Source organism: Triturus cristatus, chromosome 8 (genome assembly GCF_964204655.1).
Source record: "Triturus cristatus chromosome 8, aTriCri1.1, whole genome shotgun sequence".
In the NCBI taxonomy this organism is placed as follows: Eukaryota; Metazoa; Chordata; class Amphibia; order Caudata; family Salamandridae; genus Triturus; species Triturus cristatus.
Window position 1 is genome coordinate 1354714105 of NC_140591.1, and position 25570 is coordinate 1354739674.

The window sequence follows — 25570 nt, forward strand, 5'->3', positions numbered from 1 at the left end:
TCCTATGACTTCTGTGTCCCTGCAGTGAATAAATCTTGGTCTCTGACGCCACCATCGAGAAACCCGCGTCTCTGTTTATTTGTGCACCGAGACAGGAAGGAACTCAGGGGTCTTCGGGTGTTGTTTCCCTGACACCTCTGGACTCTTAAAAGTCCAGAACCTCAAATTGGCGCCCAACGTGGGGCGACGTCATCCGGTACCGGTCCAAAGCCTGAAAAGTTCGAGAAGTTTCGTGTGAAGATTCCGGAGGGAAGTACCCCGCTTCATCGATCCCTGCATGTCGTAAAAGTGGCCCGACGATCTCTTCCACGAGGGTTCCCGTTCTCAGACGGCTACAGAGGACCGCTGCCCTGACTGTCGCCCTGTCTTGGACCCGAGGTGCAGACCTTAGTACGGCGAGACGTAGACGGGTTCTCCTTGGTGACGTCTTCCACATTTCAGTTAAGTATTAAGTGGGTTACGCTCAGTTTAGTTGTTCTTTGTTGCTCTGGTTTAATGCGTAGATTATCATTGGTTGCTCTTGTTTAGATAATCTTTGTTCTGGTATTAGTTCATTTGATAGGCCCAAGTTCTCTGCGCATTTTGGTTGGAATTTGTCATTGTTTGTCATGACTACCAGTAGTAATTGTTTCCTGTCCTGGTTACGTTGCAACGGGGATTCCCGGTTGGAGGATTTGTGTTCGGTTCCTCCGATTGGAACTCCTACATATGAGCTCTATTGTAAACATGGTGTGGGTCCTATTACGTATAATGAAGTATGGGTCCGTTATACCAGAAAAGATGGTGTCCTTAGTTGGCCACCGCATGGTAGCTTCGAAACCGAAATACTAGACAATCTAGAAATGAAGTTGTTTAAGAGAAAAGCCCGGCCGGCAATGTTTGATTCGTTTCGCGTATGGCGCAAAGAAGCCAAACAGAGAGAAATTAGGACGACGAAGAAAGAACAGAAAGAGAAAGGGTTGACTTTAATGGAGTCTGCTAGGCAGCTGCATGTCAACGAGACTGAGAAAGCAATAGAGATGGCGAATAGAAAATATAATTTGGCAATTGATAAATGTTACCCTGTATTGCCATCTTGTCCTACTAAGCCGATGGAGGATCATGAAAAGGATCCTCTGTTGTCTTACCTGTTGAATTCCCCTCCACCGTATGCACAGGGTATTACAGCACCACAGTTATTACCTGTTGTACAGCCAGCTGCTGGTCAGCCTGGAATAGTTGCTCCACTTCCTTTGATTCCAGCTCCTGTCCTTCCCGTGGTTAATGTTCCTTCGGCACCCCCTCTTCCTGGGTCGCCTGTTCCGCCTTTGCCTGTCGTTTCGCAAACTGCTTTACCTGCTACTCCCACCTTTACTATTTCATCTGCTTCAGCTGCCCTGCTTCCAAACCCTGTGAACATTCTGACTCCGCTTTCCGTTCGTCGGAAAATAACCGACTCTGTAACTAATATCTTAACTCCTCTCTACAGGTCTTTAATTGGGACCCCCGTTTCTGACTCTATACAGAGACGTAGCCAGCTTCCTGGTCCTCAGGAACGAGAAATGTTAGATTCGACAGCTCTTAGGTGGATGTCGAAAGCTGTGAAGTATGATGCACGAAGAGTGTTAGATACCTTTATGCAATGGAATGAACCAACTCAACGTTAAGTTTTTGACGTAATGTGTTCTCTTGTGCGTGAAGAATGGGAAGATGATGACTTAGATTCCGTCCCCTCTGATCTGATAAATATTCAGCAGAAATTCGCCGCAGGAATGGTGATAGGTTCAGAAGTAAGAGGAGTGATAGAACTGATCTTAGCTTATAGGGATGATTCCCCTCTTCGAGCGACAAGGGACCCTGATGGTTCACCGATTACTACTAGGAAAAGACGAGGTCAATATCCGATGAGGGAAGTTCCACCGATATGGCGTGAAGCAGTTCAAGCTGATGGGGCTAATGGTATTGCAGCTGCCCCGGCACAATTCCAGAGAGTGTGGATACACATCCCTTGGAAGCGGGCCGAAGTATTAGCAGTAAAACAGGCGTTGCCGGACCCGCGTAAAAATCCTGCTGGTTATTACAAAGAGTTAACGCAGACAGTTCAAGCGTGTGTCATGAATTTGACAGACATTGAAATGCTATTTGGCAATGTAGTGCCACAGCCTATATGGGCCAAAATTCGGCAAGAGAACCACCCAGTCGCCTTAGGAGGTGATTGGCCAGCTATTGTAGCAGCAGATGGGCATCAAGTTGGTGGTGCTAAACCGGAACCTCTGATTGCTGCCTTACCTGGCAGAATAATTAACCTGATGAAAACGCTGATGCCAGCGTTACGAGTTAATTGGGATAAACTATCGGCATGCAAGCAAAAGAAGGACGAAAGCGTCTCTGACTTTTTCACTAGATTTGAAGAGACCTTCGTAGACCACAGTGGGCAAGATATGAGTACTGAGGGAGGCCAGAGGTTGTTTGTCGACAAGTTCGTGTTTAATTTACTACCTGAGCTTAGTAACAAGTTAAAGGATTCTGAAAGTGCATGGGCAGTGTCGACAACGGCACAGATACTTGCAACTGCTCAGTATTACGAGAATAGAGAAAAAGAAGAGAAGGAAAAGTCAGAAAAGAAAACGAAAGATTTAAAGACTAAAGTTCTATTGCAACAGGCGTATCCGCCTCGTTCGAATTAGTCAGATTCACAGCAGCGACACCAGTTTCAGCAACAGCCACAATTCCAGCAAGGGACGTCCCAAAGATTTAATTATGGTTTTTCCCGACAACAGTTAGCATGGAATCAGTGTGCCTATTGTAAAAAGGAGGGTCATTATAAGAATGAGTGTCCGGTACTGCACGCACAGACTAGTGGTGTCCCAGCTCAGAGAGGTAATGTTGGGTTTATGCAAACTCCTAGAGGTAGAGGACGTGGTACGATGACACCACAGGCTGATCGCCAATCAAATTATTTCGATCAGCGAAATGCACAATCTGCGCAACCAGGTAGGTCTCCACAGTATCATGTTGAAGATTACTATGAACATAATGAAGAGATTCAGAGAAGCGAATACTAGGACAGCCACAGGCAAAGAGAGGGAGTAGTATCAGTTCCAGTTGATCAGAGTGGACCTTATGTCGCAGTAGTTACATCAGGCGTGGTCGAACCGTTTCTGTTGGATACTGGTGCGGCAAAAAGTTCAATTATGCATGCGAAACTCCCTGGCGCACCTTTGTCTGGCTTAACGAACACTTCAGTAGGTTTCTCAGGCGCCCCTGTTCACAATCCTGTTTCTAGTCCTTTGCCAATATCTGTTGGGCCATGCGAACTAGAAGCACCCCTTATTCTAACAACCGGTTGTAATGAAAATCTGCTTGGTTTAGATCTGTTGAAACGCCTGCATGTGACACTGTACTGTTCTCCTTCAGGAGTACAGCTCACATTAGGCAAAAGAGTCATCTCTCCAATGTATATGTCGATGGATAAGCTCCCACCGGAGCTGCGTTCTCTCCCTGATACTCTTTGGGCAACTGGTCCTAACGATGTAGGCCTCTTGGAAATTCCCCCTTATGTGGTAAGTCTGAAAGCAAATGTAAAATTCCCACGAATCCCACAGTATCGGATTTCGAATGAAGGTGAACGTGCACTCTTGCTGATTGTGAAAGACTTAATACAGAAAGATGTGATAGAGGAAACTAGAGGAAATGTCTGCAATAGTCCTATTCTGCCGATTTTGAAACGCACTGACCCTTCCAAACCTCCAATCTACAGATTTGTGATTGACCTCAGAGAAGTTCACAAAATAGTGATTCCGCAGTTTCCTGTGGTACCAGATATCACTGCATTACTGACGTTGATTCCTGCCTCCGCTTCATGGTTCACAGTGATCGATTTGAAGAATGCCTTTTTCAGCATTCCGATAGCCGAAGAAAGTAGAGACATTTTTGGTTTCTCCTTAGGAGGTCGCAGTTTCAGATTCAAACGCGCTCCACAAGGTTATTGTGAAAGCCCTTCAATTTACAGTCAAGCATTGAAGAGTCAATTAGATACTCTTGTACTTCCTCCTGGTGTTGCTCTGATCCAATACGTAGATGATCTTTTACTGGCTGCTGATGACAAGGAAACTTGCAAAGCAGCTACAATTTCTTTATTACGTCATTTGTCAGACTTACATCACAAGGTGTCACCTTCTAAACTGCAATATTGTTGCCAAGAAGTGACCTACTTAGGTCATCTTTTGTCAAAGGAGGGAAGAAGGTTGACCCCAGAGAGAATCAAAGCAATTTCGCAGATGACTGTACCAAGCACACAGAGAGAAGTGCGTGCGTTTTTGGGTATTACGTCATACTGCAGGCAATGGATCCCACATTTTTCTCTCATGGCAAAACCATTGGTAGCCCTGACTGGAAAAGGTGTTCCGAGCCCTTTGCCATGGTCTGATGAATGTCAACAGAGCTTCTCCGTCTTACGTGATGCGCTGTGTTCAGCTCCTGTGTTGGGTACTCCTGACTACAGTAAGCCGTTTACTTTATATGTCCATGAAAGAGAAGGTTGTGCGTTGAGTGTATTAACGCAACAATTTGGTGACAAACAGCGGCCTTGTGCATATTTCTCATCCACATTAGATCCGGTAGCCAAAGCGTTGCCAAGTTGTTTGAGAGCTACAGCAGTAGCAGCAGTGTCTATCCGACAGTCTGCTGGACTAGTCATGAACAACATGTTAGTAGTCATGGTTCCACATGCTGTGGATACACTCATGAATCGAACGAAAACTCAGCACCTCAGCTATGAGCTGACACTTTTGGCAAGTCACATTCAGATCAAGCGATGCAACATATTGAATCCAGCAACGCTGTTGCTGACTACCCAGGAGTCGAGTGATTCAGAGCCCCATGATTGTTGTTTTAGAACTGAGGAAGAGACAAAAGGTCGGATTGATTTAAAAGACACTCCGTTACTAGATCCAGATGGCACTTTATATGTCGATGGGTCATGTTTTAAACTACAGAATGGTGATGTGACGGCCGCGTATGCAGTTACGACTTTGAGTACGATTGTTGAGACCGCAAGAGTAAGTCAGAATTCTGCCCAAGCTGCAGAATTAATTGCATTAACAAGAGCGTGTGTTTTAGCTGAGGGAAAGAGAGTGAATGTGTTTACTGATAGCCAATACGCCTTCGGCGTAGCACATAGCTTTGGACGCCTCTGGAAAGAAAGAGGTTTTCTCACGTCCCATGGGACTAAGATCCAACATGGACAGTTAGTCAGCGATCTATTAGAATCCCTGACCCTACCGAATGAAGTTGCGATTGTGAAGTGCAGTGCACATCGAAAGATTACGGATGATGTTGGCCGTGGGAATGCGTTTGCTGATGAGGTCGCTAAAGAAACGGCCAAGAACATGACAAGCCGAATGTACGTTGCAACGTCTGCAAGATGGATTGCTGAATCAGGGATGTGTGAGAATACGATTGAAAGTGTGAAGACAATCCAGAATGAAGCAACTGAAAATGAGAAGAATGAATGGAAGGAGAAAACGGGTAAAAAGGATTTAAGTGGATGTTGGGTTGATTTGTCTGAGCAGCAACGTTGGATGTTACCTGACGCGTATGTGCTCGCAGTAGTTACGATGGCGCATGGAGCGGCGCACATCAGTTCGAAAGGGATCTGTAAAATGTTAGCTCCAGTATGGAAGAATGATGGAATTACTAAGTGTGCGGAAAGAGTGGTGAAAAACTGCATGATATGCCTGATGCATAATCCTGGCAAGGGAACCCCAACCCCAACTGGTCATTTTGCTCCCCTTCTTGTCCCTTTGAAGTGATTCAGTTGGATTTTATCCACATGGACAGGTGTAACAATCTTAAATATGTCCGAGTGGTAGTCTGTGCCTTTTCAAGATGGATTGAGGCATATCCGTTAAAGGATAACACTGCTATGTCCACTGCCAAAATCCTCCTCAAAGAATACTTCCCCAGGTATGGTATGCCACGGATTGTTTGGTTGGACAATGGAAGTGAGTTTGTAGGGAAAGTTATGAAGAGTGTGTGTACGGGTCTGGGTATTAACCAAAAATTCCACAGTGCGAATCACCCACAGTCAGCGGGTTTGGTTGAAGGGTACAATGGCACCCTGAAGCTGAAACTTGCTAAAATTCAAGCTTCCACTGGTCTATCTTGGCCAGATGCACTGCCTCTAGCTCTACTCTCCACCAGAGCGACTGTACACTCTCGAGTAGGGCTTAGTCCATATGAGATTGTGTTCGGTCACCCTGCTAATGTTTGGGGAGTCCCTAGGCCAAAGGAATTCAAACAGATCGAATACCCAATGTTGATTGATTATCTTTATGACCTGACTGCTAAACTAAGTCTTATTCGTCAACAGGTATTTGAATCCTTGCCTAAACTGCCAGAGAGTCCAGGACACACGTTGAAACCAGGCGACCAAGTGGTAGTGCGGAATTTTGAACGAACTCGGAACCTCCAGCCAAGATTCGTGGGTCCATTCCAGGTACTCCTCACAACGAGAACTGCTGTACGCCTAGCTGGAAGGAAGAATTGGGTGCACGCTAGCCATACGAAACGTGTCCCTCTCCCACTTCCCTATGACAACTGGGTTAGACAGGGATTTGGTGTATCCGAGACAGAACCTGTTCCTAGGCACATCCCTTTCAGTGATGCAGAGTACTTAACGGACCACCCACGAACTGAAACACAGAACTTTGACACCTCAGCAGGAACCGCTCTTTTGAATCCTGGACCGAGTGTTGTACAAAATGAACATTTGTCACCTGTGGAGTCGAACATTTCCGCACCTATAGACCAGCTATTTCAAGATCAGACAAGACCCGGAAAGTACAGATATAATCTACGTTCTCATGTTGTGAACTAATGACATTGCATAATTACCTTTCTGTTTGAAAACTGTTTTGATCTTATTGCATTCCATTCAGTCAGGAAGTTTGCTCTAATTTTTATCTTTTTTTTTTTTTTGTTTCTCTCACCTTGCCGTCTGGGTTACCGTAGGGTCGTAACGTGTGCCTTGTTTTAATTTGCAGGGAACCAGACACAAGGTCGGTTTCTTCTGGTTATCTTGGGAACTCCCAGGGTAAACAGAGGCAAGTTTTTAACAGGTACAAACCATCCGTTGCGAACGGTTGTAGAAGATGGAACTTCCTGAACTGCGACGGGTTAATGTCATAAATGTGCACAAGACAAAACTATATGACATATTATATAGCAAATGTTTTCTAATGCAATGTACTCTGACACTTCTAATTGTTTTGATAACTTTGGTAGGCGGAATTATTTTTGGTATTCAGTTGATCTTTACACCTGCTACATCTACAGTATCTCCCCATGTTCCTGTTTCTCCGACTGTTGTTTCTCTTCATTCTTTCCATCCTTTTCCTGCCCACGAGCAAGCTCGACGCTCTGAATTTATAAATAACACTTTCATTCAGCTCTTACATCAACATCAACTAGTGGTTAACACAACAAACTGCTGGGTGTGTGGCTTGATACCACATACCATGGACAAGGGCATCCCTTATCTGGTTCTGCCCTTTAGTTATAATGGATCATTCTGGGCATTTCAGACCATGTTCACTTATGCCCTAGAGACCTATCCTCCACGACCTCCGCGTTCCACTAGGTATAACTCTGCTAATAGAGCCTTGGTAAAAGGAATCACTGACATGGTTAGAGATGTCAATAACACTCCGTTCATTCCCAAGGATGAATTGCGAGTTTACATGGGTTGGAATGTTACAGAATATGGCATTACTCTGGGTGAGCATAAAGTTAAGGGGAAGAAGAGAGTACCTGCCGCGAATAAATCACACGAAGGCCCTAGAGGAGGGTCCAAATATTTCAAAAACAACCAAAGGCAAACCAGAAAAGGTTGAACAATTAGAGTCTAGAGGAAGGAACGTATTTTTAGAAAAGATCTTTTTTATTTAATTTATAGTGATGATTATTATAAATAAGACATTAATTTTCAGTGCATATGATGAAAGGTTAGACAGACTAAATCAAAAAGGGTGGTCAGACAAACTTCAAAATAATACAATTTCAATACAAATAATAATTAATGGTCCCAAGGGTGCTCCTTCAGACAAGACACACATTCATACCAACAATCACATATGGAAACATATAATGACAATACAATTTTATAAAAACATATAGCAATGTGCAATAATTAATTCGCAACAAGATTCTAGAACAATTAAAGGACTGAACTCAGTCCAGGCGGCTAAAAAGGCATACAACAAAATTCCACGTTGGTAATGGCCGGGGGTGTAATAACACAATGCCAACGCGCGTTTCGGTGATCAAGCCCCCACAGGGGCTGCACCTTCTTCAGGGCGAAGGAGAACACAGATGGAGGGACAGGTACACCTAAAAACAAATCAAATATAAACGATAGCAAACAGGCAAAAACAATTTATATAATAACATAGCCTAGTCAGTCGATAGCATCAATATAGATAATCATGCTTCCGACAGAACATGAAGGTACTCAATGCGACCTCGTTGGTTTAAAGATGACATTTTTTATATATATGAACATGGTTTGCCAAAGGTAGAAGCAATGATATACGGTTATTGCAAATCAACTTAAAAATTGGAATAGAGTGCAACAAAAGAGAACCACCGCCAGATACACCGGATGCTTTGTAGAAATGGGAGAGACAAAGAGAACACAAAAAGTATAGACTACTCGACATATATAATATAGATGGAGGAAAAAACGGTTGATATTCTAAGGGCACATATATACAATATAAATATAGCTAACAATGTAAATAAAGTTTGGTTGTTTTTGAAATATTTGGACCCTCCTCTAGGGCCTTCGTGTGATTTATTCGCGGCAGGTACTCTCTTCTTCCCCTTAACTTTATGCTGATTCCCCTGATAGTCCTGCCTATATTAGTTTTCAGGGGTCCCCCTTCTTAGTGGATTACTCTGGGTGAGAACAAACGTAAAAGCTCGACTCCGATCTGGGTGGTACCCCACCAAGGTCAGGTCTGTTTGCAAGGAAATGGGAGGAATCCGAAAGCTCGACTAGGGAAGAGTGACTGTATCGAAACATATGTTTTCCCGTCACAGTCTTCCCCTGCATTCTTAGCTGCTAAAGGTACCTATTTTGTTTGCCAAGACAGAGCATACACATGGCTGCCCGCTGACTTCTAAGGCTCATGTTATATCGCTCAACTGTTACCTCCAACATACACTGCTGCACCGGACTATCACAAAACTAGAGTTGTGAGAGGTGTTTTCAGTAAAGAAGATACTGCTGGCCAAGAGGCTGGAGACTTCTTCAAAGGTTTCCTTCCATTCTGGGGGCCTATGGTCAACAGTAGAAACTTACGTCAACTAACACGGGTAGTTGAATCTACTATCACCGAAACTGCAGATGCCCTTAGTAATCTGACAGCTGAGCTTCAAGCGGATCGCCTCATGACGTTACAGAACCGTATGGTCCTTGATGTGTTACTTGCAGATCGAGGTGGAGTATGTAAGATGATCCAATCGAGCTGCTGTGTTTTTATCCCAGATAATGCGCCAACGGTATATAAGGCCATCTCTAAGTTACACAAAATCTCTGACTCTATTCATGTAGAGGAAGGTGACTGGTCATTAATGGGATGGTTCTGGAGCCTGTTATCTGCGTGGGGATGGAAGGTTCTGATAGTCACTGGTGTTGCGTTGGTATTTTTATTTTTGTGCTGTCTCATTATTTAGTGTGGTCCTGCCTTATGTAATCTCTGCATTTCTACATGCGTAAGAAGACCACCTGTTTTTAGAGATACGCCACGGGATAGAGTAATGCTTCAACAACATATCAGTGACCTGATGAACATAGAAATGGACTCTGACATAGAGTAAGTTATTGCCTATGTAAGGGCAAAAGGACGGTCTGAGGTTCTGTAGTGATCCGAACCCGTGAATTCGGTATCGTAGTACTGACATGATTTCGGTACCAATGAACCGCAAATGATCCATTAAATGCATAACAGTGTTTTCGCTATGCAACTAGCATGAATTCACTGAGAAATAGGGCATTCTGTTGTAAAGTCATGGCATCCATTTTAGTTACGGCATCCATTTTGTTTCTTGCCCTCACATAGTCAATGAACAGACGAGGACCCCGGCAGAGTCACCTTGTTAAGGACACGTAAGCTCGAGCCCCGAGAAAGGCTGACGCTGCATGACTAGGCAGAATCAAGCTGCCTCCCTTGCCTGAGGCCAGTCCTGCTATACTGGTTCTCGTATCCGTTGTCCTTACTGAAAGGCCGAAGACGGTAGCCATGCCCGTTTATGATCCATAAACACCTCTTATCCTACTTTTCAATCCTTTGCACCTGGCTCTGCTCCTCTCCTTCTGGGCTTTTACAATGGGGAGGTTACGATTTTTATGATGGGGAGGATCGGGCAAAGAATGGAAAACTGTCGAGGGGACCTGATCGAATACCGAAAACCTACGACTAATTATTGTTTGATGTCTATTTACTGTTTTGTTTGGGATACCGGGTTGGGCATGAGAAATATTCGTGTAATGTTGCCTAAAGACATTTTGCGTGTATTTAAAGAACAACCCACTTAATGCAATTCGAACAGTCTCGTAGATTCTGCCTCTGTGTGGTTCCTATGACTTCTGTGTCCCTGCAGTGAATAAATCTTGGTCTCTGACGCCACCATCGAGAAACCTGCATCTCTGTTTATTTGTGCACCGAGACAGGAAGGAACTCAGGGGTCTTCGGGTGTTGTTTCCCTGATACCTCTGGACTCTTAAAAGTCCAGAACCTCACTAGCGGGAATATCGCACAGATGCCTGGAAAACCGAGTCGAGGAGCTTGGAATTCTCATTTTGGCATACTGCATTCTCACTCAGTGGATACCCTCCACCGTCGTTAATCTCTAGATCAAGGAGTTCGTTCCCTGAAGTTCCTTCCACTGGATCCCCTAAAGCGAGCTACTGGGTTCGTGGAGCACCGGTAATAAAAGTCCCAGAATCCTGTCTGCAAGATATTCTCAGCCCCACAGCTGGATCATTGACACACGCCAGATAGAATCTACGGAATTCTGTAAGCGTAAGCGGAGTGGGCAGAGCCGGCGTATGCCAGTCAGGGGCGCAACTAGAGCCAAATTTCGCGGGAGGCTGATACAAATTTCGGGGGTGCTAATTCTTCCAGTCATAGGCAGAGTGGAGATGAAGGGGCTCTAAGAAGAGGTAAAAACGCAACAAAGCCTAATTAACAGGTAAATGGTCTTTAAAAGACCTGTGAATTACTCGGGTGCCGCGCTGAGAGCAGCGCACTCAGCGCGTTCACACTAGGGGCCGCACTGAGAGTGGCACACCCAGCGCATTCACACTAGGGGGTTGCGCTGAGAGCTGCACACCCAGTGCATTCACACTAGGGGGCTGTGCTGAGCGCAGCGTTAGGATCGGCACTCCAAACTTTTCTAAAAAAAAAACCAGTCCACTTCAATTAACCCCTTGTGTGCCACTCCCTTTCCCCGCCCTGTGCCGGGCGTTGCATTAGCGGGCGGGGTTCATGACGAGCTGGACTCATCATGGGCACAGCGCAACCGCGGCCCATGACGAGTCCAGCTCGTCATGGGCACAGAAGGGGTTAATTTATATGCGCCCCGAGGACCCCATCCCTGGGCCATGCCCAATTCTTGAATGTTTTTATTAATCATTAGGAAGGGGGGACGCGTGGTCCACCTTCCCATGTCCACTTCTGGCAGCGGGACCCCATCCTCGGGCCTGGCCTCTTCGTTGGGGACTGTGGAGGGAGCCCCAATGCCCCCACTGTCCCGCCGACTCCATGCCTCCTGCGGGAACTGGCATTGCTTTTGGGCAAGGGGAGCTGCTAATATACAGTTCCCCTTGCCCAAATCAATCCTGCTTTGCTTCATTGAAGCGAGAGCAGGTTTTCCTCCTCTCGCTTCAACGGGGCTTCGGGGGGCCCGTGAGGCCCCCCTGCATATTTAATTAAAGCCCCATGGGGTGGCGATCCCCGGGGCTTGGGGGGCCTTGGAGGCCCCACAATAACTACAAAACAAGCCCAAAAGAGGTGGCGGTCTCTGGGGCTGCGGGAGGGCCGTGTGCCCTCCTGCACCTAATTTACATAGCCCCAGGGAGGTGGCAGTCTCTGGGGCTGCTAAGGCTCCGCCAGCCCCCGCAATATAATTATAGGATTGCCCCCAGAACCTGGCCCACCTGGGGGCTCATTTAAATGAAGTGGGGGAGCCCCCGCTTCATTTTTTTAAAATGTTCTTGTACGGATTCACGCACCCAGCGCTCATTAAGGCGTTTCAGGCCCTTGTGCAACCCCTGAGCAGGAATAGGGAGTAAGGGTGTTTCTACCCTGCCCCCTTTTCTTCTTTTTTAATCTTTATTTGACCGTTTTCTTGTGACTCGTTTCTACTGTGTCACAAGATGGCTGCCAACACTTCCTGGTTTGAAATAATGGCAGCCAATCACAGTGAAGCTCATGGTCGTGGCAGCGAATCACAATGAAATTCGTGGTCGGGAGGGTACGTGAACCCACCGCTGCCCCAGACATCGCAACTTTTATTTTTTTTATTTCTTAGCAACTACTGAACGGATTTACACCATTTAAAACAAAGTTGCTTTCTGAATCAAGCACTACCTTGCCAAATTTGGTGTAATTCCATTCAGCAGTTCGGGCTGTAGCCTTGGCTAAAGTATCCTAAGGGAAATTGATTTTTTGACTTTTATTTTTTGAATTTCTCAACAATTACCGAATGGATTTGCACCATTTAAAAAAAAAAGGTTGATTTCTGAACCAAGCTCTACCTTTTTGCCAAATTTGGTGTTATTCCCTTCAGCAGTTCGGGCTGTAGCCTGTAATAAAGTTTCCAATAGAAATTGACATGGAGAAAACACTTTTTGGGACCCCCTTTTTTCTCAGCCACCGCTTGACGAATCACCCCCAAACTTTCAGGATAGGAGCTGACCTGGATAGACCTTTTTTTCGGAGATTTTTGCGAACATTCGTCAAACAACGCCAAAGGTATTAACAAATCAAAAAATGCTTTTCCTATGGAAACTAGGTTCTAACTATAACTACCTACTGGTGTCCGCCAGTAGGTAATATAGATATATGTGTGTGGGTGTGTGTGTGTGTGTGTGTGTGTATATATTTACTTGTGTATATAGATGGATGGATGGATGGATTAATAGGTGGGTAGATAGATAGAATGTTTTCCTCGATATTTAAACAGTGAAGCACCTACAGATTCAGTTAAGATCATATTTACATATTGTATAGATATTTAAAATAAAAATAGTCCCATTAGCATCTAGTCAAATAATGTATGAAAACTATGCAGTGAACTATATACATGTTAAGCATACAAATAATGCATATATATATATACACACATATACTTTTTTTAACCATAAGTAATGTGTACTGAATATCTATAAACCATAAGTAGAATACATGCTCAGGCACATGCTTTACATTTGTATTTGAGTGTGGTGATCATATAGTAAAGACCCACCTCTTGAATAGTCTTCTCTAGATAAGATAGTATACGTGGCTCTTATATTTGTGGGTAATGAATCTCATACATTGGCTGCTTGAACAGAGAAAGATGTAACACCCATGGTTTTTTTTTTACTTGTATGCTTGGATATTGAGGCGAGGGGGCAATCATGAGTGCTTTATAGGAGATACAAAGAAGCTTGCGTGTGAATCGTCTGGCAAACGGTTATCAATGCAGGGCCTACAAGGCAGAGGAGATATGGGCTTGTGGCTTTTCATGTGGGAGTACTCTGGAAACAGTCTTTTGAATTTGCTGAAGATGTCTGAGTTTCCAATGTCTTTGGGGCTTTCCAGTTTAAGACGTATTTGTATGTTATCTGCATAGTTATAGCATGTGATCTGAAATTCATTGATCATTGTTGCTAATGACTTTAAGTAGAGGTTGAAAAGTATGGGTGAGATTATAGAGCCTTGAGGGATGACTGCTTCTATGAAGCACGGTTTAGAAGACAAAAGGGGAGTATAGATGACATTTGTCCTGTTTTTAATGTAGGATGTGATTGAGTCGAGAGCATTCCCCTCAATGCCAGCTTCATAGAGTCTTTGGATTAGAGTGTGCTGGTCAACTGTGTTGAAGGCAGCTAAAAGGTCCAAGAGAAGTTGGGCAGCAACCCTGTTCTGGTCTACTGTGTTTTAATGTCATCCCAGATGGTTAAGAAGGAAGATTCAGTGACTCTTCCTGGATGGAATTCAATTTTTGGAAGTTGAAAAACATGGGGGTATCTTCAATGAAAAGTGACACCTCTGAAAATTCTTCCCTTTCTATCAGTTTGCCCAGGAAAGGGACATTGGAGTTATGGATGATTTTTCTTAGTGGTGTGGCAGTAGAGGTACTTAAAAGAATGTTCTTGAAAATTTGGGGTGGAAAAGAGTCAGAGAGGCAGGCTGCTGGCTTGATTGCTATGACTAGATCAATAAATTCACTTTCTTATAGTTGTTGAAGGAGTGCAGAGTGTAGGATAGCCTACTCTTTGAGGGGATTGTTTGAAATGGGTTGGTGCTGGTGGCTTTAATTTGTTAAATAGAGTTCCAACATGTCTACTTTGGTTGTGTAATGATTTGCTGTTTTGTTAGTAAATTCTTGAGTCATGGGTGGAGTTGGTTCTGAACATGGCAGACGCAACTTACTAGTGCTCCGCTTTACATCCCTCTGTTATCCTGATCATAATCTTGCATCCGACCCATCCGGTCCTCTAAGTGCGAGGAACGCATTGGTATTGATCAGTGGCCCCAGTTGCTATCCTTTAATCATGCCGCAGACAGACCAAAGTTGCGGAGATGGCGAGTGGTGCCTTGCGACCCACCCAGCGTGGTGCTGGTAGTGGAACTGAGGCCTGATCATGACAGGCAGGCAGTAGGCGCCTGAACCAGCTGCAACATGGCATCTGCGGTGCCACCCGGTGTGGTGCTGGTAGTGGAACTGAGGCCTGATCAAGACGGACTGGCAGTAGGTGCCTGAACCAGCTGCAATGTGGCGACTTCCACTGTCACGATCCCTGCGGTGCCGCCCGGCGGTCCCAAGGAAGTGGCAGCTGTTTTCCATTGACCTGCTAGCGGCCTGAGAGGCACTCCGCGAGGCGGGCTTCAATTGCTTCGGTGAGCCTGCTTCCCGCCACCCGGGGGAGGTGACCTGTAACCTGCCTCGCTGAGCGGCGGCCGCGCCAGCGTGAACCCGGTGCTGGCCCTGCGGTGAGACACACTCCAGTGCTGTCGGATTGCTGGCCTGGTTGCTGAAACGTGGGTGAAAGTGCTGCACATGCTGCGGGACACCGGCTGTGACGTGAACTATCTGTGTGCCTCAGCGATCATCCTCTGGCAGTCCGAAGATAACACAGGTACCCCCTGCTCCATGCCAGAGCCACAATCTGCACGGACACATATTCATTCTCTACCTAGGAGTCAATGCTGTCCACCCAGAAACTAGCCATGGGACGCCTTTGCACCAATGCACAGCAGCTTGCCGCGAAGTCCAACCTGTCGCACTCTTCGCCTTCGGGAGATGACACTGACAATGAAGTACTGAGCACAGCGCTTTCCACCAAACTGGACTCTGTGTTGGCGGCCGTCGAGAAAATTTGGACTGCGCTGGACCAGACTAGGACATCCCTTGAATCACACATTGACAAAGTCACCACAGACTTCACTCTATGGCGTGCAGAACATAATAAGTTAGCAGAGAAAGTCCAGTCGCACGACCACACTCTCTCGGAGCTCAAGCCTGTCACTCAAAGCCAAACCACGGTGCTGTTTCTGGACTATACAGCTCAAGTGCAGAGGCAGAGAGACACCTACGCTGAGGTGAAACTTCAACTATGCCCCCTAGATCTTCAATACTCCCTATTGTTTCCTGCCAGACTCAGAGTGGTAGCCAACGGCACAACCTGCTTTTTCGACACACCTGCAGGTGTCTGAGACCGGCTGGAGAACTCAGGATTGTGGTCAGGACCACGTCCTCTCAATGCAGAGGTGCCACACCCCAGTCGCAGAGGTACCCGCGCCATGGACATCGGAAAAAAGCTGGTAGCATAACTGCGGCAGCGTCGGCACCGGCCCCAGCGCAGAGTCAAATGGAACATCAGGACACCCTGGAAGCGGCATTGGGAACACAGACATACCGTGAAAGCCATGCGGTGGGCTGCTCCGAGTCTGCCACAAATAGCGGATCTTCCACTCCCAGACCTGAAGAACTAGATGAAACGCCGCCGCCGTACGTAATACCGCAGACCGCAGATGAAATCATATAATCACAGCAGCGGGACCAGAATGAGCCGCTGCACAATCAAGTAGAGACTATCCTATAGTGAATGTTCACAGTGTTGCTATCTTCTTTTACTTTGTGTACAGCTGTTAATGCCGTGCCCTTCTGCATACACATGCGCCCAGCTACAGCTACACTCAAATAGGTGTGCACACAGTGCAGGCGTACATCAACACATAGGCTGGGACACGGGTGACAGATCCTTGTTAAAGAGGGATGCGCAATGTTTTCACCAGTGCACACACCCCAACCCCACACTAATCCCTACACTGACATAGTTAAGGCTGCTGTTGGGCCGGAGAAGGTCTGGGCGTGCCCCACCCTGTAGTTGAACGCACATTATACGCACACCCCCACCAGGCACCGTACTGGAATAGTAACTCTATGTCACTGTTAGACACACAGTTTGGACGGACATCGTTGCAGAGTTCGCTCCAGTCGTTATGATATTAGCAGTTGCTTCTATGTTTTGGTAATGTAAGACCAGCCCGACACTACTTACACCTGACACATGTTTGATAACACAGTGTTTGCGCCTGATCCTCTGAATGGTTGCGCATGTTTGCAATGGCACGAGTTAATGTACTAACATGGAATATACACGGCATGCACACACCCACACGACGGTACTCAATATTTGCCTATCTCCAGAGACACTTGGTGGGCATCGCCCTGTTACAGGAAACACGCATGTCACAAATAGAACTGGAGTGGCTACGCACACGTTGGAGGGGACAGATTTTCGGCACTGCGTACTTAGCACATGCGAGAGGCTCATTAGTCTGGGTCAGGGCAGGAGTCCCATTTACACATGAGGAAGCTGTAATCTATGCTGAGGGTAGATACACTTTTGTACGAGGAAGGCTTAGTGGTCAGACAATAATACTAGGCTCTGTATACGCCCCAAATGTGGACCAACCCTCCTTTCTTACACGCCTATCAGACACATTGACTCCATACGCTGGGCTCCCCTGGGTGGTGGGAGGAGACTTCAATTTGGTGCGCAACATTGATCTGGATAGGTCATTCCCCCCACTCCATCAAACTACCACCATGTCTAATGCCCAGGCACGTACGGACTGGCTGACAAACTGGGCAATATTGGATATATGGTGCACTCTTAACCCTACTGAGCGTGTCTACTCCTTTTACTCGGCAGTACATGACCTACATGTACGTCTGAATAGGCTAGTGTGTTCCCAATCACTACTCCCTTTAATTATGAAGATAGAGTACCTCAGCCGGACACATTCCGATTATAATCTCCTGTGGATGCAGCTCAGCTGGGAGGTAGACCGTCCCACTATTCCCACATGGCATCTCCAAACAATTGTGTTAGAAGATCCAGAATTCCGCTCGTCGCTAGGGACGGCGATCCTCACTTATTTTGAACTAAATGAGGGCACAGTGAGCACTGCACTCATAGAATGGGAGGTTTTTAAAGTGGCAATCAGAGGGCACTGCCTAGGGGCCACATGGAGCATACGTAAGCAGCTGACAACTTCCCTCACAAAATTAGAAATCCAGCTGCTAGGGTGTGAGCGGGAGGGGGAGGGAAAGGGTAAGGATTTGCAGTGCCTGGAGCAGCTGCGCGCAGAACATGCACACCTACTGGAGCGATTAAGATGCCATAACTACACAGCACATACAGCTCGCACCCATGCCTCAGCTGATCAAACGGGCCGACGGCTTGCCTGGCTGATATGGCAGGAAAACAACTGCACTCTGATAGGGGCCATAGGTACACCTGAAGGGACACTGGTATATACACAGCGAGAGATACACAAGACCCTGACAGACCACTACACCCAGCTATACCAATCTATAGGGCGCTGTCCAGAACAAGAATTGGAGGAGTTTTTGTGCTCCGTGCAACTGCCTACAGTCTCGGGGGAACACCAGGAGATTCTCAATGGTCCACTAACATTGGAAGAGATTGGAGATGCAATCTGATCCATGGCATCTGGGAAAACCCCGGGGCCGGATGGCCTGCCAGCAGAGTACTATAAGGCATACCGTGAATGTCTCACGTAAAACCTTCACACTCTCTTCACAGCATCTCTAGAAGAGCGGGAACTACCTCCCTCGATGTGTGAGGCATATCTGGTGTCCCTATTAAAGCCGGACAGAGATCCCACGGCCCTGGGTTCCTATAGGCCCCTGGCCCTACTTAATACCGACTATAAAATACTTGCCAAGGTGTTAGCGAACAGACTGGCACCAGTGGTCCCTAAGCTGGTTCAGGCTGACCAAAACGGCTTTGTGCCTGCGCAGAACACCTTCCTAAACCTGAGGCGTTTTTTTTAGAGTGGCAGCAGATGCTACGCAGGAATGGCCTAGGGCTGGGTGCCTATTATTAGATCTGGAAAAGGCATTTGATTCTTTAGAATGGGGCTACCTCTCTGCAGTGCTATTAAAATATGATCTAGGTCTAGGGTTTCTCCAAATGGTTACCTTCCTGTACAAAAACCCTACAGTTCAGGTGCGAATGGGGCCATACATATCGGATGCTATACCGGTGCGCCGGGGCACCAAGCAGGGATGCCCATTGTCCCTCCTCCTTTTCGCGCTTGCAATAGAGCCCCTTGCAGAGGTGATGTGCCCAGTGTTGGGAGACGTCATACCTCTGGGTGATGCAATACACCAAGTATCACTCTACGCGGACAATCTCCTAGTTTATGTTAAAGATATAGAGAGGGTTCCTGCTCAATTGGCACAGCACCTACAGACTTTTGCCACAATCTCTGGGCTGTGAGTGAACGCTGATAAGTCCTGCATGTATGTTTTCCATGAGGGGGGTCGATCTCCGGGCTATACTATTAATGGCAGACGACTGCGGTGGAGAGAGAACACCTTCCGCTACCTGGGGATCTGGGTCTATCACCAGCTGAAAGACCTATTTGATGGGAATCTGGGAAGGGCCTTAACTGTAATTCGGTCGCAAATGCGCTTCTGGGGCATGCTTCCACTGGCGGTTACAGGCAGAGTGGCGCTAACTAAGATGGTAATCCTTCCCCGACTCCTACATTATTTTGCCAATTTGCCTTTATATATCCCTGTATCCTTTTTTACCACGGTAACTAAATTAGTTAGGGACTTCCTGTGGGGGAACGCACGGCACAGAATGGCATTGGCGAAACTATATTTACCTACGGACCAAGGTGGCCTTGCTGCGCCTTGCTTTGAACACTACCATCTGGCTGCTCAACTGCAGTGGATAGCCCGCTGGCTCGCAGATAAGAATCGTGCAGACACGGCTACCACGCATCCGCCCTACTCATTGGAACAAATAGTCCGACTTTTTCACCCCGCTACTCAGGTTACAACACCAACACCATTGCTACTAGCAGTGGCATACAAATGCTGTCGCAGATGTGTATACATTACCAGAGGTGTCACTCCCTATGCACCGGCAATACCTAGCGGGCCCACAGTGCTCTCATCGCAGTCAATTGAGGGGTGGCTGGAGGGAGGCCTCCAGACGCTGAGGGACCTATACCGAGATGGAACGCTTATACCGTACACATCTCTGGTAGACAACGAGGGGTTCCCCTGGGACAATTCCTCACACATCGCTCGCTGATTACCACATCAACAGCTAGATGGGGAGACATGGCCACTGAACCAAGCCCCCACCTCAACATACAGTATCAACATGTCATGGGACATAGAAGGAATCTCACACACTGGTTCGTAGCATCCCTCAGAACCCATGCGGCAATAAGCCTCGACTCACTCCGGCGTAACTGGGAACTAGACTTGGGGCAACCGCTAGAAGAGAAAGAATGGACATGGATACTAAAGACCCCGGTACACATACCTAGAAACATGAGGTTTAGGCAAATACAGTTATACATTGTCCACAGGGCCTACCTCACACCCGCCATGATCAATCGCTACTTTCACCACACAGATGCAACGTGTCTGAGATGTGCTGAACCAGGGGCTGAGCTGGTGCACATTCTATGGAACTGCCCCCGAATACATGTACATGGAGTACAGTAGGTAGGTTGCTACGCACTTGCACGGCCGCGAACTGCCTTTTGAACGGACAGTATATCTACTACATCATTTTAAGAGGACCCCTACCACTAGGGTATTCTCCAGGTTCCTGGACTTAGGGATAGTGTTCTCTAACTGGCTTTTCACTAAACGGTGGAAAGCTGCGGATCCGCCCCTTGCACGTGCATGGCACCATTCATTACCTGAAGAACAATCTCGGGTTTTGGCTGTATGGCAGCAAGGCCAAGCCTAATCTTATCCAAAAAACAAAAACGGTGCCAGTGCTGCACTTAACTCTAAAAGGTCCTTTTCGCTTCTGGCAAATCATTTCTACACAATAGAATGCAGTGTATCACAACTGTGTTAATTTATGTTTGTTGATGGCCCTATGTCCATTTACTGCATTTAATTATTTTTTCTGTCATAAACAATGTCTACTGAGTATGTTTGATGAGTGTGTTTGATGAGTATATATGGGTGACTGTTGTATGTAAGTGTTGGTGTCGCGTTAATGTTCAAAAACCAGTATATAAATATGTGGATGTTAATGTTGAATTGTTTATTTCTCTTTTGATATGCCGAAATCATGTTTTGTTAACAGAGAAAAGATAAATGTAATGTATGAAAATATTTTGGATTAAACCCAACGGAAAAAGTGGTTGTTAGTGAAACTGTTCCACTCAGTTCATCGTCCAATCTCTAATAGAGTAAAGTGCAGCACTGGCACCATTCATTACCAGCATGGGCCAAAGCAGAAAGCATCGCCATCAAGCACGAAGAAACATTGGGGCTGGGTAAAGAACCCATAGCAACTCATTGGGACGCCTTCCTGGACGCGCTACAACGAGTTGAGGAGGGCAGATCTGGGGAACTGATAGACTGCGCAGCGCAGAGGCAGAGCAGGCAATGTGAACCATGCACACCCTTGTAGGATGTGCCGCAGTACTCCATGAACACATAGGGATCACTTAAGTGCCTGCGCAGACATGTACACCACTGATGGGAGGTGATGGATGCTGGAATCATAAGGAAATGGAATGGACACATGTGTAGGGACAAGGGGATAGGATCACATGAGCTGGTCACTGTTTTGTTCTTGTTATTTGTTATTTCTAATTGGTGAATTCACTGGAAGGACTATTGCGAAACACCGCAGTTGCCTCATTCGTACTCCATTGTATATGATGTGACTCTACGCAATGTGTAACAATGATTGGAGTGCAGATGTTGTCACTGCCTTCTTAAAACAGTAGATGTTGAATACACACAACCTGCGCATTACAGACTGTGTACTTGATAAAAACAGACATTGCAATGCACTGATGGCAAATGGTCATGCATGTATCTTAACCCGGACTTTTATTGTAATGAATGTTCTCACATGCAATTGTTACCTTTCATGAAAATGTAAAACCAATAAAACAGATTTAAACAAAAAAAATGGGTGGAGTTGGTACTGTGCATTTAAGTTTATACAAATCTGTGAGAATTTATAAAATTATTTGCTCATTAAGCATTTTGAATTCTGTCTGAATAGCACAGTTTTAAGCTTTTTTGAATGTTTACATGTATATTCTGTTAAGATTGTGTAGGTGATGTTTGTCTTGTCTACTATTTGTTTTGAGTCAGGTGTGTTGTAGCTTTGAAATATGTTGTTTTATCTTTTTAAGTTTTGCATTTCTCCAAGGTGCTTGTTTTTTGTCCTGTTGTGATGTTCTTAGGGATATTAGGATATCAAACATTTCCTGGAGTCACTAATAACATTTTTGAATTTATTTATTATGCCCAGATCTGTGTTGGAAGTTTATTGGGTTTCTAAGTATTCAAAATTGAGTTTATTCCACAGTCTATAAGTGGATGCATGTACATTTTTCTTAGATGTGTTAATTAGTAGTATTTTTGTTGGAAAGCTACCAGATGGTGGTCTGACCATGTGAATGCAGTCATCTTTTGAAAGGTTACTAGTTCTGGATTTGCAAAAATCACATCAAGGATGTGTCCAGTGTTTGGGTTTGTGGGTAATCTAACATAGTTTACATGATTCTAGGCCAGTGATGATAGTTCTTGGATGCGGCATATATGGTTTGTCAAACCATATGTTTAGGTTATCAAGGATGCATAGGTTGGAGTTGAGTATCATAAGGTTTGAAAATTAATCTAGAAATGTGTCTGGGAATGTCGCAATGCTAGGTAGTGGTCTGTAAATAAGGAGGAAGTTACAGGAGGAAGTTGGTGTAGGATTGCATCTGGTCGTGAGGGCTTTAGAACCGTGTATGAAAATGTCATCAACTTTAGTGATATTGATTGTTTTCTTGAATATAACACTTAGTCCAATTCCTCTTTTACCTATGCGATTTTGCGTGACAGTTTGATTGCCTGTAAGAATGGCTTCATGCAACACTGGAGCCATGTCATCTCCCAACCATGATTCAGTTATGAAAAGTAAGTCAAGTTGTGGGTCAGTGAGTAGGTTGTAGATGTGGGACTTGTTTTTAGAGAGTGATCAAACATTTATTAGTAGGCAGTTTAGAGATTGTGTTTTGGTGGATGTGTGAATTGTTAGCCATCATGTTTTTTTTCCATATGACAATCCTCACCCAGTAGCTTGAGAATGCCTTTTAATGTGTCCATGTGTGTACCTGTGAAGAGTGGCATGTTGTTTATTTTTTTTTCATCTGTTTAGGGTGAAAGGTGAATGGGTTAGTGGTGGCGGAGGAGCATGTGAGTCATGCTTTAAAGCTCTAAATCGTGTAATGCATGATAGGCTGGTGAATGAGTGTTGTTGTGTTGGCGTGCTTGTGGTGGGTGTTGTTGAAGATAGAAGATGTGAGAGTAAAGAAGGTGTGGAATCTGCATTATTTTTTTGTAGTCATGGTGTGAGAGTGGGTGTTGGTTTCTATTTTATGACGGAATATAGTATAAAGTTGGTGTGAGTGTCGAGATTTTGCTGTGCTGTTGTCTGTGCGTATTTTGCTTTATTTATGTGGAGTAGTGAGAGGAGATATTGATGTAGAGAATGTCTGTGAATGATTTGAATGTAAAGTACTGTTGGTGAGTGGAATTTGAGAGGTGAAGGGTAGTGGTAAAGGGGCAAATAGCAGGGAACATGTATCATGTTGCTTGCCACTGGGTATATACCAGATGTCACGTACTATTTGGCACACAGACATTTAAAAAGCCACTTTCATTTAAAAAGGGTCCACCATTTGCAAAAGAAAGGAATACCTGCAATATAAAGGTTTATTAATATACATATACACATACAACAAAAAGGAGAATTGATGGTAAGAGTAATAACAAGGAATAGGAGGACAATGTATAATGGATGGAAGACAGTAAATCTCATTGAAGTGATAGTAAAACAACAGTATTATAAACACAAATTTAAATCACCTAAGTGTATGATGAAATGCATCTGTTGAGCTCACGGTGCCATATATGAATGAGTGGATAATGTATGGAGAAAACATTTCAAGATAAAACTGGAACTGTCCAAAGAAAATGATGTGCATTTAAAATATGGTGTTATCATCAATTTACTAAAGTATCAACATTTTATTTGACTGAATGAATTTAGGAAAAATATGGTCAGACATGGTTCATGAATGTTAGGCTGCTATTGCTTGAATTATTTTTATATAATATACAGCCCAATGCGGAGAAAAAAGTAATGGATTTATGTAATGAGAAAAAAAGTTAATGTGAGCTCCTAGAAGAGTTTCCTGGGATGTTTAGAGAAATTACTGGTAAGTTAAAAGGCTTTGTTTACTGGCTTGCTTTAATATATATGCATCTGTACTGGGCTGTCTTAGTAAGAAACGTTTTTTTCAAGGGCTTTTAGTGTGGATATCTCTCAAAGTTGACTTTTTGGTTACACACATTTTGAAAATAAACTTAAAAGTTCTATGAAGGATGAGTGGGGTATTGATCCAAATAATAATTACATTAAGAAACTGACGTATCTGACCCTTTAATGATTATGATTTGATGAGGTTTATGGTATGAAAATATCCTAATATTCCCAAAAAAGAACATCAGGAAACTTTGTTTGAATGCGTGGACACCCTGGCCCCATACTAGTAATCAATATAAGACCTTAAATGAGTATGGATCTTTCTCTTAGAAAGCAATGGTTACATATGATGTTAAAACATTGAACAATAAAACACAGTAAGATAGCCATTCACAATCTCTGCAAACAGCCAGGAAAAAATCTGATAGATTTAATTATCTTTTTAATCTTGAGGTCCCATCATTGAGTCTGTACCTGTTGCTACTGACATGTGCACTCAAAATAGCCATTATAATATCAACAGGGGTCTAGCGGATTTCATTTTTATTGTGGCAATTGAGCACCACACAGTCTTGCCACCTAATGCTTTTATGCCCCTTAGTAATTGCCTAAAGGAAAGAAAACCTTAAATCTATGATTAATGAGGTTAATTTGCAGTCAGTATGCTCTGCTTTCGATTAACTTGTAGCTTTTTATTACAGGAGAGCTGCATTAGCAGTGGGCCGGTTCTTTCATGGTATTTTCAAGCAAGCTAAACAATTGTATTTTAATCCTATTTTTAAGTAGTGTGACTGTGATGCTGTTTACTAAAGATATCTGGTACATATATTTTATACTCTTTAAAATGGCAAATGATTAAGTGCTTCTATGGACAACAAGCCTAATAAATGACGATTTAATAGTGATATATAGTCAAGGAAAATGCATTAGTTAGAGATTGCATGGAGCCTTCACATTGGGTATAATAATGTTAATGTCAAAGCTATAGTGCTGTCATTGTTGATAATAAGTGGAGAAGGGACTTTGGTTCTTAGTTCAGATGTAGGAAGAATTATGTTATCTATATGTAGAAAGTTAAAGACAGTTTATAAAGCAACAATAAGGGAAGTGTTTTATTTATATGGTTAGATACAATAGTAGGAAAATGGACAAAACCAAACCCTTATGCCCACTAATGGAACTAGAGTGTGTCATAGAAGCAGCACAGTGGTTCTGCGGGTCTCATTTACATCTCATTCATGTGTCACCATGAATTTCACTACAAGAAACTCTTTATTAATAAAAACAGTGATGCCTTGTGTGTGTTCTATTTAGAGGATAAACACAAGAAGTCACTGTTGTTATTGAGAAAGAATTTATTGAAGTATCACTTCATGGGGAAACGTGAATGAGACTAGCTAAAATAGTAAGCATAGTTGTTTTCTGCCTGCTTGGTTCATTATGGTGAGATATTCTGAAAAG